Source organism: Chiroxiphia lanceolata, chromosome 7 (genome assembly GCF_009829145.1).
Source record: "Chiroxiphia lanceolata isolate bChiLan1 chromosome 7, bChiLan1.pri, whole genome shotgun sequence".
NCBI lineage: Eukaryota > Metazoa > Chordata > Aves > Passeriformes > Pipridae > Chiroxiphia > Chiroxiphia lanceolata.
This window is the reverse complement of record NC_045643.1, coordinates 3,480,485-3,496,529: the sequence shown is the minus strand read 5'-3', so window position 1 is coordinate 3,496,529 and position 16,045 is coordinate 3,480,485. Positions and strand designations below refer to the sequence as shown.

At 40.0% G+C, this 16,045-nt stretch overlaps 1 protein-coding gene across 6 annotated transcripts in view; it reads right to left on the bottom strand.

Annotated features, from left to right (window-relative positions):
* GULP1 (GULP PTB domain containing engulfment adaptor 1) overlaps window positions 1-13,837 on the bottom strand; it is a 155,006-nt gene extending 141,169 nt beyond the window's left edge. The window contains exon 1 of one of the 6 annotated variants that reach the window (XM_032692805.1): window positions 13,772-13,837. The gene's annotated coding sequence lies outside the window, so the exon portion shown is untranslated. The remainder of the gene's footprint in view (window positions 1-13,771) is intronic. The other 5 variants (XM_032692803.1, XM_032692804.1, XM_032692806.1 and 2 more) reach the window with 5 other exon arrangements.
* Between the last annotated feature and the right edge of the window lie 2,208 nt (window positions 13,838-16,045).

Sequence of the window (16,045 nt, the reverse complement as noted above, 5' to 3'; positions counted from 1 at the left end):
CAAACTGAGAATTCCAATAGAAAAACAGGCAAGTTGTTTGATTTATACTCCACTCCCAAAGATCTGGAACACTGAAGCGACTTTGGCAAAAATAAAAAAGGAAATTTATACATACTGTACATATATTGGAAGTGTCGTGCCAAATCTGATAAAGCACGACTGAGTAAAAGACTGTGTCTGCTGAAAAAAGCAGACTGAAGAGAGCTAAAATGAAAGTTTCAAGAAAACAGAATGTGATAAAATATGACAAAAATAGAAAAGGAATAATAAATAATAGATGACTGAACCACACATGTATGATAAAGAACAACATTAAAATTCACAGTGTTGTGCACCTGTAAGGCTACTCCCAAATAAAGTGCTAGAAAGGTTTTATCCATTAATGGGCTTAATGGATAAAATTTTATGACCAAGAAAAAAAAAAAATCTTTTCATCAGGGATTTTATTTCAGGTAACTGTCACTAAAAATCAGCAAACTTCAGGTGATGAGCAAGAATCCACTGTTTTCTGCCACATCATCCTCCAGTCAGCTACATGTCTCCTACAGGGACATTGATGCCAATCTCTGTTTTCTAACCATTCATCAGATTTTGTGAAATGTGTGAAAATTTTATTGGAACACGCCAACAAGTTCCAGAATCGTTGCCAGGGAGAAATGCAAAAGGAAAAATGAGACTACTCTGCTGCAGCCCAATTCCATTAGAGACTAGTTCGAAAAATAGCAGTTTAAATGGACTGCCTTATTTTTAAAGATCAAACAGTCCCTTGAGCACCTGAATTCTTCTCCATTTCAGCAACAGCAACACCATCAACTGTAAAAAGATCCTCCAAAAGGCAGTTAAGTTCTGGCATGTTCTGTTCTACATTATGATAAAACTTATAATAGTGGAGATTCAAAGTCAAAACTGTCTTTAGCAATGGTATATTTTAATTGGGGGTGAGTGGGGGACAACAGTCCCTGGACAAGCCAGAACCCCCACATTGTTTGCTTTGTCAGTCTAGAAATTCATAGTCTACATAATGATATTTACCCTAAATTGATCCATTAAACAGTGACAATAGGAATATTAGTTCCTCTTCTACAGAGCTCAGTATGACCTAATTCAAACTTAATTGCATGAAACATTAGTCTTAAATAAAAAAACCTTTCCTAAACCCTTATAAACACATGAAATTTAGGACCAAAAATTCTGCAAGTTTGCTTCAGACACTTTTGAGTAGTTCTGATGAAGAGCAACAGGCATAAGGACACAGAGGAAGGAATTAACACTACAGCTATAATTGGAGTGCTGCAGGAATATATGTAGGGTTTGCCATGAAATTCAGTCATTCTACCAGCTAATATGTTGTACAACATCATGAAGGTTAGATTTAGAAAATCTTGGTTATTTCCCATGTAAAGAGCACAGAATACACAATATTTATTTCTGTAAGCGATGAAAGAATGTTAGTAATAAAACTATGGAAAGAAACCCGTCAACCTCACATCTTTATTTGACCGGGATCAATAAAGTCTGCATTTTAAAAAGAACACAAAACTGAAATACAAAGAAAACAAGTTAAAAACACTATCAATTTCTGTTTCTTTTCTGTTATTAATTAATAGATAAAAGTAAGTGTTCTGTCACATTCAGAAGTCAATGCATTCTTCTTTTTATAGACAGGTAAGAGCCAAGAAAAAAAAAAGATTTTCTGTTTTTTGCTGATAGAGCTCAGTAGGAAAACAAAACAAAACAAAACGTATTCCCTAATACACTCATATAGGAACCTGAATTTATGACAAAGCTAAATAAACTGGATGTGGTAACAACATTCTTTCTGGTTTCTACACTACAGCACTGTTTATCCTCACTCATTAAAGTGGCTGTGTCTTGAAGACCATAAAAGTATATCAATGAAGGCCAGAAAGAGACTGTGTTTATGTGGACAGATCTGTTCTGCTCAGGTCAGTGATGAACCAGCCTGCAAGTCATGGAAAAACCTTTGTACATTGAACCAGTGCTCACAGCTTAGCTTCCGTCAGGAAAAGCAACTGTATTGCATCTTACTCTGCAGCTCCACAGTCAGACTAAATGTGTATAAATGAACCTATTCCTCACGCTTCCCAGTTCTTGGTCATATTTGATCTGGTTCCTAAAGCCATACTGAAAATACCTGGGCCAGTACCCAGAGAAAGGTGCATTAGGCAGGATAAGGGTGGCAGTACACAAGGAAAGGCTCCAACCAGCATTTCAGTGGCGTTGTTTCTGTCTCAAATGAGTTGCAGAACTACAGTGTGAACGTCCCAACCAAGCATACTCTGAGAAATCAAAGCACAGGCCCAAGCAGAATTCCTACAACCGTAACAAACCAGAACTAGTGACTGTGGAACTGCAGTCATTCCCATAAAAACACAGTGTTTCACGGATCAGCTGCTGCACTAGCCAGTGCTTTACCATGTATGCCTACAAGCTTTCCTAACATCCACACACCAGGGCAGCTCCAGTGAATAACTGACACATTTCCAGATAAGTGACAAGACAGGACAGAGCAGAGAGTGCTCTCTCTGTCCTTCACCCCTCCACAATATCAGAAGTTCAGAGGACAGTTAATAAATTGCCTTCTCCAGACGTGTTACAAACATGTCTTTGAGCTGCAACATCTCTTTAAAGATCTTACCTTGTAAAATGTTCCTAGGTACACACTGAAATGCAAGTTTCAGAAATCTGTCAAGCGTGTCAAGATTCCAAACGTGTTTACCAGTTAAGAAGAAATACGCTGGATTCTGCCTTCCACAAACAGTGCCTGGGACTAATATTTGTATCACGTCTTCTAAAAAGCAGCTGAACATAATACACAATTGAATACTGCTGTCTGGAGGGGAAAGAAGTATTTAGACCATAAACAAACAGGATCAAATTACCCAGAAGTACACATGCCTTACACAGCAAGCACAAGAAACACCACAGTAAATAATGTACATAAATATTCTTCTACAGCATCTGGCAAAATTCACCATAATGAATTCAAAATATTCAAAGCAATTATTTCCACCCAACCACTTATTTCTTTCAGAACTGAGATCTTCAGCATTTTATTATGTTCTTTACTGTCAAGGCATATTTCTTCAGCAGTTTGACTTTTTTTTTTCCCCTGCCATTTGGCTGAGCAACTAAGAACTTTATTCAGTAAAGTAACTTCCAGATGACCTAGCAAATGGAATTGATTTGGATTAAATAGCACCAGATTATTTCAGTGTTTAAGTAGTCATGGGTATGCCTGTAACATAACACATCTCAAATAGATTCCACTAATCTTATTAAGTATGCTTTTACTTATCTTTCACTAAACATCTATTTTATGGTTCATTTCTTCATACCTCTTAATCACTGCTCAGTTACAATGTCAAAAAACTTGAAATCCAAAACTGAAAAGCACACAGTCACAACATAGATAATTCTCTGGGTAAGAAGTACATAAGGGACTGTTGTGGAATTGTTAGGGTTTACAACTATAAGCATATTTACTGTTTTGCATCTTTTACATGACAGATTTGTTACAGTTAAAAGCTTTCCCTTCAGGCTTTTTTAAAGAAGCACATCCCAAAAAGTTGTCTGAATAAGACATAACAGAACTGGTCTCCGTGGGTTTTTTGAGGGTGCGAGGACAAGAGAAGGAAAGGAACAAGGAAGAAAGGAAGGAATAGGTGTGCATGCAGGAGAGGAAAACTATACATGGATTCTAGAGCTGAAAGCGTTTCAATTCAGAACTTCTATTCCTCAGCTTTTGCTTGCTCGACTTCTGTTTATTTTTCTGACTCATTACTCAAAAATTTCCTAGATCCTAATCAAGCCTAACAATGCTTCAGAGGAAACGCAGCTCCAAAATGGAAAGGGGGAGAAAATCTCGTTAAAGAATTCTTCAAAAGCCACAAAATAATAAAAACTCAGGATATCCTCCAAAAATGGTAAGAAAAAATGCTACCTAATAAAATACAATATACTCTAATTCATCACAATATGACCTGGCTCTGAATTTTGGATGTCAAAAGCTTAGATGATGATGTTCATTCTGACATTGAACTTCTGTTTGACATATTGCAGATGCCTCCAGGAATCCAGTTTGGAAAGAACTTAACATTCAAGCAAGAAGTATCACAGATGAGGAAACTCTTAAAAACACCAGAAAATCAGTGACCAGCAAAGATACATGGAGTGTAGGAAACACACAGTCTTCCCAAAAAGTCTCTGTTGTCAGAGAGCCTCCATAGGAAGAAGCTTTCTACTCCATTTTAAATGACCCCCTTGGCCAGCAAAAGGCTACACATGGAATCAAAGAACCACAGAATGTTCTGAGTTGGAAGGGACCCACAAGGATTATCGAGTCCAACTCCTGGCCCTGCACAGGACCATCCCCAATAGTCACATCATGTGCCTGAGAGCATCATCCAAATGCTTCTTGAGCTCTGGCAGCCTTTGTGCTGTAACCACTGTCCTGGGGAGCCTGGTCAGTGCCCAACCACCCTCTGGGGGAAGAACCTTTTCCTGAGATCCAGCCTAAAGCTCCCCTGACACAACTTCAGACCATTCCCTCAGGTCCTGTCCCTGGTCCCCCCAGAGCAGAGCTCAGTCCCTGCCCCTCCTCTGCCCCTCCTTAGGAAGTTGTAACTGCAATGACGTCTCCCCTCAGTCTCCTCTTCTCCAGCAGAACACACCAAGTGACCTCAGCAGCTCCTCATATGGCTTCTCCTCAAGGCCCTTCACCATCTCTGTTGTCCTCCTTTGGACATGCTCCACTTCATTAAAAGCCTCTTTCAACATTAGTCACTTCAACATTACTCGCTTTCCCCACACAGTACCATCTCTCATCTGTATTATCTCCTCGTCATCTTCTTCGTCTGAATGTGAATAAAATACGCAAACAAATGAGGTTACATCTACTTTTATCAGGTTTTAGTGACTGCATTTCTTTCTTTGGAGACATAAAAGGAAAGACTACATCTTTGCTTTATTTATGAAATCTGGGAATTTAAAAGTAAAAAAAGACAGTAAAATGGAAATTAAATTCAGATAAAGGAAGACATTTTGTAAATGCATTCTAGTTCAACAACATAACATTTTCTCTTAGGATATCCTTTATCCTATTAGATTCAAGTTTGGGACAAACAAATCTTTAAGTAAGCCTCTGCAAATTGTTCACTAAAGCATGTCAGTCTTTTCTGAATCTGAGCCTGGGATTTAGAATTCATGGTGCAAATTCCACATTTTGAAGACAGGTAAGGGCTATCAGTTATAGCGGAAGCAAGTCAAACTACATGTGTTAGTGTGTACACACTATGCTTGTCATCTAGTACTAAAAGCTCACATAGAATAGTCTTATTTCTTAATTATCTATTTTAAATGCATAGCTACATGAATCATAGTACCATGACATGATATTATTGCTAAGAAGTCACATCCCCTCCTTTTTCTCCCCCTCGGAAAACGTAACAGCAGAAAAGAAAATCCCAACAGCGCGACAGTTTTACATCGACTGCTGTGGCTAACGACCAACATTTCAACTTTTGGGCAAGACTGCAAAGCAAACACACCCAGTGTTGGGTATTGAAGTAGTTCCTTGCCTCCTGTGCCACAGATATCCTTCCTTGCAGCAGTGATGTCACTTGTGAAGTGAAATCGTTTTGGTGTTGCCAATTGGTACAAAAGCAAAGCAAACACCAACGTGTTTCTAAGAGAAATAATCAACAGCTGGCAGAGCGCTGTCACCTGCACTTCAGCTTCCTGACGGATCACTATAATACCTGGGAAGGCTCTGCTTGGTCTGTGAGTTCTCCAGGCTGGCAGATTTGCCACGTCTGTAGCCATCAGCTGTCCCAAGCCATCGCAGACAAAAGCAGGATAAAAGAGCCACTCTGAGCACAGCCAGCATAGAGCTGTGGGTATTATCAAGGCAAGCACATCGTTCTGCATGGCTGAAATGCCAGCTAATGATTTGGATTCAGGAATTACTCTTCACGTTGGAGAAAATTACTAATGCAAAAATCGGTCCGGCGGTTTAATAGCTACATTCAATATCCTCAGCCATAAAACACGGGGATTGGAACGGAGAGCTCTGGGAGAGGTGTTTAATTTTGAAAGAGAAAACAATAAATATCTCATATGCTCTTCCAGGTTATCACATTTGCTGTTAATGACAGAGTACTTGTGACAAACATGAGATTGGCAAGCCAGGATGGCCAGGTTAGAAGGCAGCTTGTACCTTCTGCTGTCTTTCAGTGCAGAAGCAATAGTCTTTGAGAGAACTGAAGCTGGGAACTATGAAGTTCCCAAATGCCCTCTACCAGACTGGCTGTTTTTTTAAGAAGTATGACTTTAAACCTGTTGAGACTAATGCAGAAATAGAGCTCCCATCACAGCATGGGAGGGAAGGCTAGAGAATAATTTTTACAAGTTGGAATGCTTCTACTAGGAGTTCTTTTGGTCTTCCAAAAAAAAATAAACTTATATGCTTTTTAAAAGAATAAAAAGCAAACGTAGCTTTGGAGAGCTGCATTAAAGTATAAGACAGCAAGCAATTTAATGAGAATTTTAACAACTAACATACTAACAGTTTTAAGTGGCTGTGTAAGAAAATATTATTTTACACACGACTTTCCCAGCCACATTGGCCCAGCCCCTTTTGTGTGTTGCCTTTAGGTTACCAGTACCAACACACTGCACGAAAACATGTGCGAAGACAAAAACAACCTGGTACTGAGAAAAAACAACTACAAAGTTCCATTACATGAAGATGTATAAAGCACTGCATTGGTAGTTACACACGAGCCATTTCATCCAGTCAGGTGAAATCTGGGAATTATCTCTTTCAAGAGTATTAGCATTATACACACTAAAGTTGCAGTTCAGCAGTGTTGGCATGCTGCATTTCACACCATAAAACACAGCAAAAGCAAACAATTAAGTGCAATTACTATATAGTACAGAATATTAGATAATTAGTAACAGCTCCAGCTGCACAGTTTTTTCAAGAAGAATTTCTTCCATTTGCACAACATGATACACTGAATATTAATGCAACATATAACTTACAGAATTAGTAATGCAGTTTTTAGACTGCTTGAATCGAGAAAAAGATTGCCCTAATCTCAGATGTTAAAGACCTTTGTGTTTACAAATCCACAGTAGGCTCAGCTTTAAAGCTCACACATGTGAGAGAGATTAAGGGGCACAATGGTGGGGGTCAGTGTCTCAGATTTTCTGCTGGCTACACACACAGTCCCCTGCTGCTATTTTCTGTCCCGAGTAAAAACTCAGCATTATATTAATACCATATCCACTTCACCTCTCATTGTTACTTTTTACCCTGTTTGAACAAGTTTTCTTCACGTTACCTTAACTAAAGTCACTCTAAACCAGGTATGACTTGTGCACACCATACCCTGCAACGTGAAATCACCATTCAGCCTTAATCCCAACTGTCCAAAGCTTTGGAAAGGATGGTTCTACCACCTTAGCAGTTGGAAAGCAGATAAAAGAAACCTGCTATCAGCTAGGATTTTCAGCTCCAGCACTGAACCTCCTTTGACTTCAGCCCATGAACCAGCAGCTGGAACCATCAGCAACAGCCTCTTTGTTGCATCTGAACATAAACATAGATGAAAATGAAACCTTTTGACTACTATTTTTCTCATTTAAGACTGAAGCATGTACCAGCAGAAGCTCAGACACAGTGGTGTCATCAGTCACCATTTTAGGGCAAGTCTCACAAGACACTTTTTCTTGGAAGTCCAAGTCCTGAAATTTTGAGCTCAGGTTAAAAAGTCTATACCTGTAAAAAGGAAAAGCTTTGAAGAAGGAAAACAATACTAAATATTCCAGGAAGACAAAGCTTATATTATTTTAAATCTCATTATTTTTTGTTTTTTTTCTTAGGGAGCCTGACTCATGATCTCTGAATGCATACAGTTGCCAACACAGTATGTAGGGAGAAAGCATTAAGAGACAGCACATATCTGCACAGCAAGGCATTTGGAAAGATGGTCTGGAAAAATGTTAAAAAAATAGGTTTGAGGACACAAAAAACTCTTTTAAACAACTCCTAATGTAACTGGCATGCAAAAATGATTGCTGTTCCAAACAACATTTTGAGATGTGACTGCAGGAAAAATCATTTTTTTTTATTGGGAACACAGTCCTTTATCTAGGCTCATTACCTCACTTCAGTTACAGGTTCCAGAAGATTTCACAACAGATTAAGAAAAAAAGTGCTGCTGTTTCAAGAGATACCTTCTTTAAAAGATGTACACATTCATGAAAAAAAGAAAATAAAAGCTCTCAATCTGATAAAAGAGAAAATACATTCCTTAATATCAGGAGTGCCTGTATGCATAGGAAAAGCAATAATTACACTGAGCAGCAGATATAAACTGCCAGCACTAACACAACAGCTGCCTGCCAAAGACTGAGGTGAGAATGGACAACCACTTCTCTTCCTGACATCTCTCCCCATGGCAGCAGCAGTCTCATCCCAGGCTTTCCTCTAACGCAAAGTTTGATTTTGCATAGGCTGCTGAGAACTCTGAAAAAAAATACTTGTAAGTGCTACACAGATTTAGAGCTTCCCGGAAAGTTTAAGCACAATGTTTTAAGTTCCTAATGGCCCATCCTGCCTGGAAGAAACTGAAGATCTAAGATCTGCATTTAAAAGGACAAAAATAGAAGCAGAATAGAATATTAAATGTCATAGCAGGTACCAGCCAGGATCCTGTTTTGCACATTGTGGTATTTTTGCATTTTGCCTTTGTCCAAGATTGCTCCCGTTAAAACTACAGGGATGGAGAGAGCAGAGAAAGAATAAAAAAATCACATTGAAGATCTTGAACAGTTCCAGAGAATTCAGCAGTCCTCAAAAAACTATTTCATTCTATCTAAAAAATAATAAGTAGGAATTTGCATGCAGTTTTACAGTTTTCATGTTATTTAAGGAATATGAGAAGACTGAAGCACCTTGGAGATTAGTCTCCTCTACCCATATCTATTCCCAAGTACTGGAATACCCACATACCCATCTCCACTAAAGCAATAAAGCAAACTAGAAATAGCCATCAGACACTTTTAATGCCAAAAGATTTGCCTCAGAAGTCACATTTTTAAAAGATAAAAAGTACTCTTTACTTGCACTGCTCAGGTATCTCTACAGCACAGTAATTACCAGAAAGTTTAAAGAATTTCCACAGATTATGGTTCTAATTTACGGTTACAGAACCAAAAAGCAAAAAAAAAAACCAAAATTAATTCTAACAACTTATTCCATAGAGCTAAAAACCAGTAAGATGAGCCAGCTGCAGTCTCTGCTCCAACCAGTGCCTTATTAAGAGAATTGTTTACCAAGTTACTCTTGTACACAGTCATGCAAGGCAATGGTGTTGATCAGGTATTGCTGACAGAATGCATGGAAAAACATTTGGTTGCACAGATGTTTCTGAATCTTTATAACTGCTTGTGAAATAGAAAATGGAGAAAACCTTGCTCAGTTCTCAGAATAAAACCAGAATATGCAAACTCCAAGTGAGACATAAAATAAAAGCAGTACTAACCAAGTGAGTTTATACTAATAAGCTGAATAAGTTAAACTCTGGAATTAAAATAACAAACAGAATTTCTCAATGGCTTTCTTTAAAACAGAAAAGAATTTTACAGAAGTTAGAGAAATCCAGCATCTTAACCCAGGGGCTTTCCAGTACTTTCTGCCAAATTATCAAGCAGCCTGTATGAAACCATAGGTGTTCCAAAGCTCAAGTTCTGCTTCTTGCTCCAGTGAAAACTACTCAGATGGCTGTCAGGAACCCAGCTGTTGTCTGTTGTACAGAAATGTTCGTGTCCTTCAGCTACAAAATTCTACATTTCTTTCTTTCTTTGCCTAATACTTAGTTACATGTCAGAAAAGTAACTCATTTCAACCTGAGGAAATGATCATATTTTAATCCAGAGCACCCTCTTGTATGATTAGAACATCTAGTTTGGACGATTAGAACATCTGCTTACACAGGCAGAGGGAGAGAGGAATGGAAGTCTAAATTCTTTCCTGGGATTTCACGATGACCTTCCAGCTGATAAATTCTCCATTGAAATCCTGGATAAAATCTATGTGGTAACACCCCTTCCTTCTCTTCAAATTCAATTTAGTGTAACAAACACGTTTTAAAACCATATGGCAAGAGGAGGCATTCCTGAGGACTGTCTGCTCATTGGATGGGGTGGAGCTGCAGCCTGTGTTGAAAACCCCACCTTTTTAAGTGCATTAAAACGCTCAAGAAAAAGCCTTTTTTAAGACTTAAGAGCTACTACTGACCATTCCCAGAGTTCTTTCAGTGCCCTTGGGCAAACAGAATGGCCCAGACAAGGTCTGCACTTGCACATCTAAGAAAAGGTGGGCAGTAACTCAGTAGCAATACACTCTGCCATTCCTGCCAGGTCACAGTTCTGTGCCTTGAGGAGAGACCACAAAATGACAAATAATTAATAAATGTATTACCTTCTTCCTCCAGCCCCTGACCATCATAAGCCATGAGTGTAAACCCAGATTACAGTAACACATTCAATGATAAGGGTTGGCCATCCCACAAAAGCAAATCCACAGAACAGCTCGACATGGCATCGAAGTCATGGGGCACGTTCAGGAAAGGACCAACAGTGGAGTAGCAAAACAAACTGCATAAAGAAAGCCAAGGTTCTGATCTCAGGGATTTAGGTCATGCTAGGAAGAAAATTACTTCCACTAGAACAAAGATATTAGCAGATATATCTGTATGAAAAGTTACATATTGAAGGTAAGAGAAGCAAAGAGAACGTTGTTAGGTATCTATGCAGAGGCACTGTGTGTTCTAACAGGGGCAGTATTATTTGCTCTTTTCTGGGATAGAGCCTGATTCTCTAAAGGAGCTTATCCCTTCAAAAATCAGATTAGAGTAAGGCAAAAAAGGTGATAGGGAAAATGTTTATTTGTGCCCAATTAGCATATTCTTATGCAACAACTCTGTTAAGTCATTAATTCACGATTTTTTGTCTTAAGAGCTGAAACACACCCTTATCTTCTGCCATGCATTCCACTGTTGATAATAACTGAAAATTCTAAGGGAGCTTCAACTTCTGTGAAGTGAACCTGGTGGACTTTTCAGCTCTCAGTGCTCTACTCGCTCTCTTGAAAAAACTGACAGAATCAGAATCCTGCCACAGGTTATATTAGTATGACCACAATTCAAATATAAAGTGGTTCTGTTCTCTTCTAAGCTATGTTACTCCCCCAGTTCAAGCTGAAGTTGTTGTTTAATTATTTCAGCCGGTAGTTCTAATTAATTTCTTATGACATGTTCAAACAATACACTCTTGAGAGATTATCTCAAAAGAAGAACTAATTCTATAATCATAATACAAATTCCAGTTTATTGTGTTTGACCTCTCAAGTTCTTCATATAAGTTCCTTGATTATGACTTTAAGAGCATCCAGTAATGTTTACAAACATTGCATGAACACACCCTGACAGACTCATTGCTATTGAACCCCAAATGTAACCTTGTCTACAGGCAAGAGACTAACAAATTACTTTAACGAGCTCGTAAAGGAAATTCTGAAACATCACATCAGGTGAGTGTTTTGCAGAACAGTAGGTGCACAGTCTTTGAACTCTAAAAAAACTCCCAAAGAGATGACAAAGTTGTCTGCAAAGACTAAGGAGGTTGTACCAACCACTAGTTTGTACAAAAATACTACTCTCACTGTCCACTCCTGTTAACTGCATCTTCCTCCTTTCTGGTTTGTATTTTCCCACGAGATTTAAAATGTTTTACACAGAACATGATAGTGTAGTTTACTGTTGGAATGACTTTAATTTCTGTACTTATCACTCCCAAGACACACCCAAAGTGAGCTGGATCACATTATCCCAACCTCTAAGGCAACTGGATTCCCACTTGTTTCTGCTTATTTCTTTTCCCTGCTTTTTCTGCCACTGTAGCTCTGCTAAAAGCACCAACAGAACTGCTCCCTCACATCCTTCAACACTGTATCATAATTCCTAGGCTTTTAATCCTTAAATCACTCTGTTTATTCAAACTATTCACGTAAATATATGCCTTTAATGAGACCTATAATCACTAACGCATCTGTGCACTTAAAAATAAAATGCATCCCAAACAGCATATGGCTAATAATAATGGAATTATTTGCTCACTGTTTTGTTGTTCCTTTCTCTCAGTTCATGTGGATAACCTCCAAATATTTGAAGTTGTATCTGACATACTATTACATGACAAAGCAATCAAGTAAACCTACAATTACAAGGTAAAATTTACTGTTTGTTTTGAAAATGCCATAAAAACAGAAGCTTGGCCTTCAAAAAAAAAAAAAATTCTCCCCTGAGGTGAATTATTATTTTTTTCTTATTTTGATTAACATCATAATTAGCTCTGAAGTTCCGCTTATCGCTACAAAAACTGAAAAGTATAACTCAAGTTTTGCCTTGGTCTAACATGCAGGGGAAGAAAATCACAGAAAAGGAGATGTTAATCAGTATTCACACATTACATAAATACGGATGCTTATTCATATTTTTACTGAATAGACCACATATATTGCTAAAACATTTTATATGAATCTAAACACTTTTAAAGCACCTTCATAATCATCCTCATGCATGCCTCACTTTCCAGTTTATTAGTTTTTTTAACTAATCTTTTTAGTTAGGATAACTTTCTATTACCATAAAGATGACTTTTTAAAAACTTGCAACTGCGATGGAACTGAAAAGTTAAAAAGTTGCATGGTATTTAAATTAGAAATCTAATTAGTATCTTAAGTTCAAAAAAGACCCCAGACATTTAGTTCTTCGGAAAGGGGCCAATTCCTTTGTAGGAAGAATACAATTAACCTTTACGGGCCCTTGATTGACTCTCGGTGCCCTTCAATGAAATACAAGGACGGTGAAATTAAATGAGCAACACACTTTTCCGTGTTCCTCCGGTTGTCATACAACTTCCAGACCCCCTCAAACTGAGGATTTCTCCCTGAATCTCCCTCCCCCGACTCCAAGCCAGCGGCTGCAGTCAGTCCTTGCTCAGATTTCAGCTCTCTCTGTTCACATGATGATCCGGCAAAACTCCTCCAGCACTCCACCCTCCCGACACACGCGGAGTTAAAATTAACTCGGTGGTTTGGGTTTGCCTACGAGCCCAAGATCCTCCCTCGTACAAGAAGCGAGCGCTCCCCGGCTCCGGCGGCGAGCTCGGCTACCGCCCCACCCCGCGGGGCTGCCACGGCGGAGCCTCTGCGGGAAAACAAAACCCCCGCTCGGATAATGGCTTTACTGTACTTACTACGACGGGGAGGAAAAACAACACAGAACGAAAAGCATCTCGTTATTCGCAGCTCCTCGCGATTCACAGAGCCCGTGTGTCCCAGACCCCCGCACGAAGTTGAGGACGCGGCGGTGCCCGCCCCGCACCCTCGGTCCGGGAGCGCGGGGTGGCCCCGACACCGGCCGGCCCCGCAGGTGAGCCGGGAGCTGCGGGACCCCCGAGCCACCAGCGCCGGGCACGGACCGCCTCACTCGCGCCCACCTCCGCCGACAAGTTCCCCGCCGGCGGCAGCGGCGGAGCCCGGGGCAGCGATCAACAGGCGCTCAGACCCCCCTCCCTTTTTCCCCCTCTCCCTCCCTCCCTCCCCTCCAGCCGCTCTTCGGCACCCGCGGGCAACGGGCGGCGTGTCCCTCCCCGGGCCGCTCCCGTCTCCGCGTACCTGCCGCGGGATGGATGGATGGATGCAGGGATGGATGGAGCCCGTCCCGCCGCCGTGCCGGTTCCCGGCGCCCGCTCCGGCCCCAGCCGCGGAGAAAGTTTCCTGACGTCAGCGAGGAGGGCGGGGGGGACCCGCCTGCCTGCCGGGCTCGCCGGGCCGGGCCGGGCCGCCGCCGCTGCTCCCGGGCTCCCCCTGCCTCCCGCCGCCGCTCCCGGGCTCCCCCGGCGTCCGAGCCGGGTCTGGTGAAGCGAAGAAAAGAGAGGAGGGGGGAAAAAAAAAACCAAGAAAAAAAAAAAAAACACCCAAAAAAACAACCAAACACACGAAGAGTAGGCAGTACTCGAGAAAGTGAGGAATGCGATTTAGTAGCTCTGCGTTCCTCGAGGAAACATCTTTCGGGGAAAAGATGACGGACGCGCTTCCACGGGTCTGGGTTAAATCCACAGTGAAGTATTTTCGTAGGGTACAGATGTGTAACATCATGCTTTGAAGATAATGTGTGTGGTGTGCAATCCCAATTAAAATGTGCTTTAGAAACACCAGAAGAGCGTTGATCAATATATCTTAACAACAGTCATGCTAAGTGCAATTTAGGGACTAAATATTTCCTGTAGAAAGGCTAGGAATTCGTGTCTGCCATGTTTCTTTTATTCCTGGTGGCCTTCTGCCATGATACTGCCAGTGAGGGGCCATGTACTGTCTCTGGAAAGGCAGGAAACTCATCTGTCATTCCCCTGCCTGATTTTTTTTCACAGCACATGAAAGATGCCTTTCATTTTTCATTAATCAATAGACAAACCTCAAGAATGGCCATTTAGAGAGTAGAACAAAACATGTCACTGAAATCAAAGCAAAGGTGCTTTGTGTGCAGGAGGCGTATTCTTGTTTTAAAGACAAGATGGAAAAGGGTTCAGGGTGGCAATTTACAGATCAGAGTCAGAAAATCATGACAGAAGAAAATGAAGGGTAGAAGTCAAGAGCAGGCAGCTTTTTAAATCAGTAAGCTCTAGATAATGACATGCATAGATACGAATTATGTAAGAATTTAATTGGTGTGGCTGCCTTTCCATTCATAACTAAGACAGAATTTAAAAAGCCCTCCAAAATAGGTACACAAACCCAAAGCACATTAGTAGTAAGTTTATCTACTCTAGACTTTATTAGAAATCTGAAATTTCTCATCAGTTGGTTCTCTCATGTAAAGGAAACAAATGTTAACTTTTTATACAGTGTCAGAGTTATTTTGTAAACTTTACTAGGAAATGAATAGGCTATGGAAACAATTGTAAAAGATCATCATGTGTAAAGTTGGTAGAATCATACCAGCTACATTTCAAAAGACAAATAGAAGTGAAATTCTGAAATGAAAGGAAAATGCAAAACACTTGAGGAAATTGTTTGAGCACTATATTCTAAATAACACCACTGCCAGGAATTGTTTTCAGCATGCAGATATTAAATTTTAAACACCTGGGAGGAGGAGAGGGGAAACAAATAAACAAACAAACAAGCAAAAAAATACCCCACTAAACCTCTATTTACTGCAATATTAAGGGAATTGAATGAATGTCTAATGAATCTGGACAAAACACGTTTCATTTATCGATGATCCATGGCTGGGCAATATAAATAAAGGGATTTTTTTAACTGTTGTTGTTACTGACAGCTATTCCCATACACCCTTCTGCAGCATTTTGTTGGAGATGACAACTGCATTGCATCCATCTCTTCAGCCATTTGTCCCTGTCAAAAAAAGTGACAGGAAGGATGGGAAGAGAGATAATCTATGAATTCTGTGAAAATGCTGAGGAAAGGTAAAAGTAAACTGCTATCAAGAACCTTGTTTTTTAGTATTTTCTCGGAAATACAGACACAAATTGATCTAGAATATTGTGTTAGACATTTAGACCTTGTTTGCTTATTTTTCATGTTCGTGTGGTTGGTTTTTAAAGCAACATTGGCAGTTCACGTGCTGCTTCCTTAGGCAAAACTGCAATTCTTTTCAGTGTCAGAAAGCATCTTTATCTGTTTGGCATTCCAGAACATACATCCAAAGCTGGTCTTTGTTGGATGTCATAAACAAGTACTCAGACTTGTTCAGTAAGTGTCCTGGTTTGATTTTGATTATACAATTTGATTAGCTGTAGCCTGCAGAGCAGAGCACACACTACACAAACAGAAAATATTTCGGCTATTGAAACACACCTTATGAGTTTTTCCAAAAGTGATGAAGAAAGCAAGAAAAAGTAAGGGCACTTCAAAATTCTTTACCAG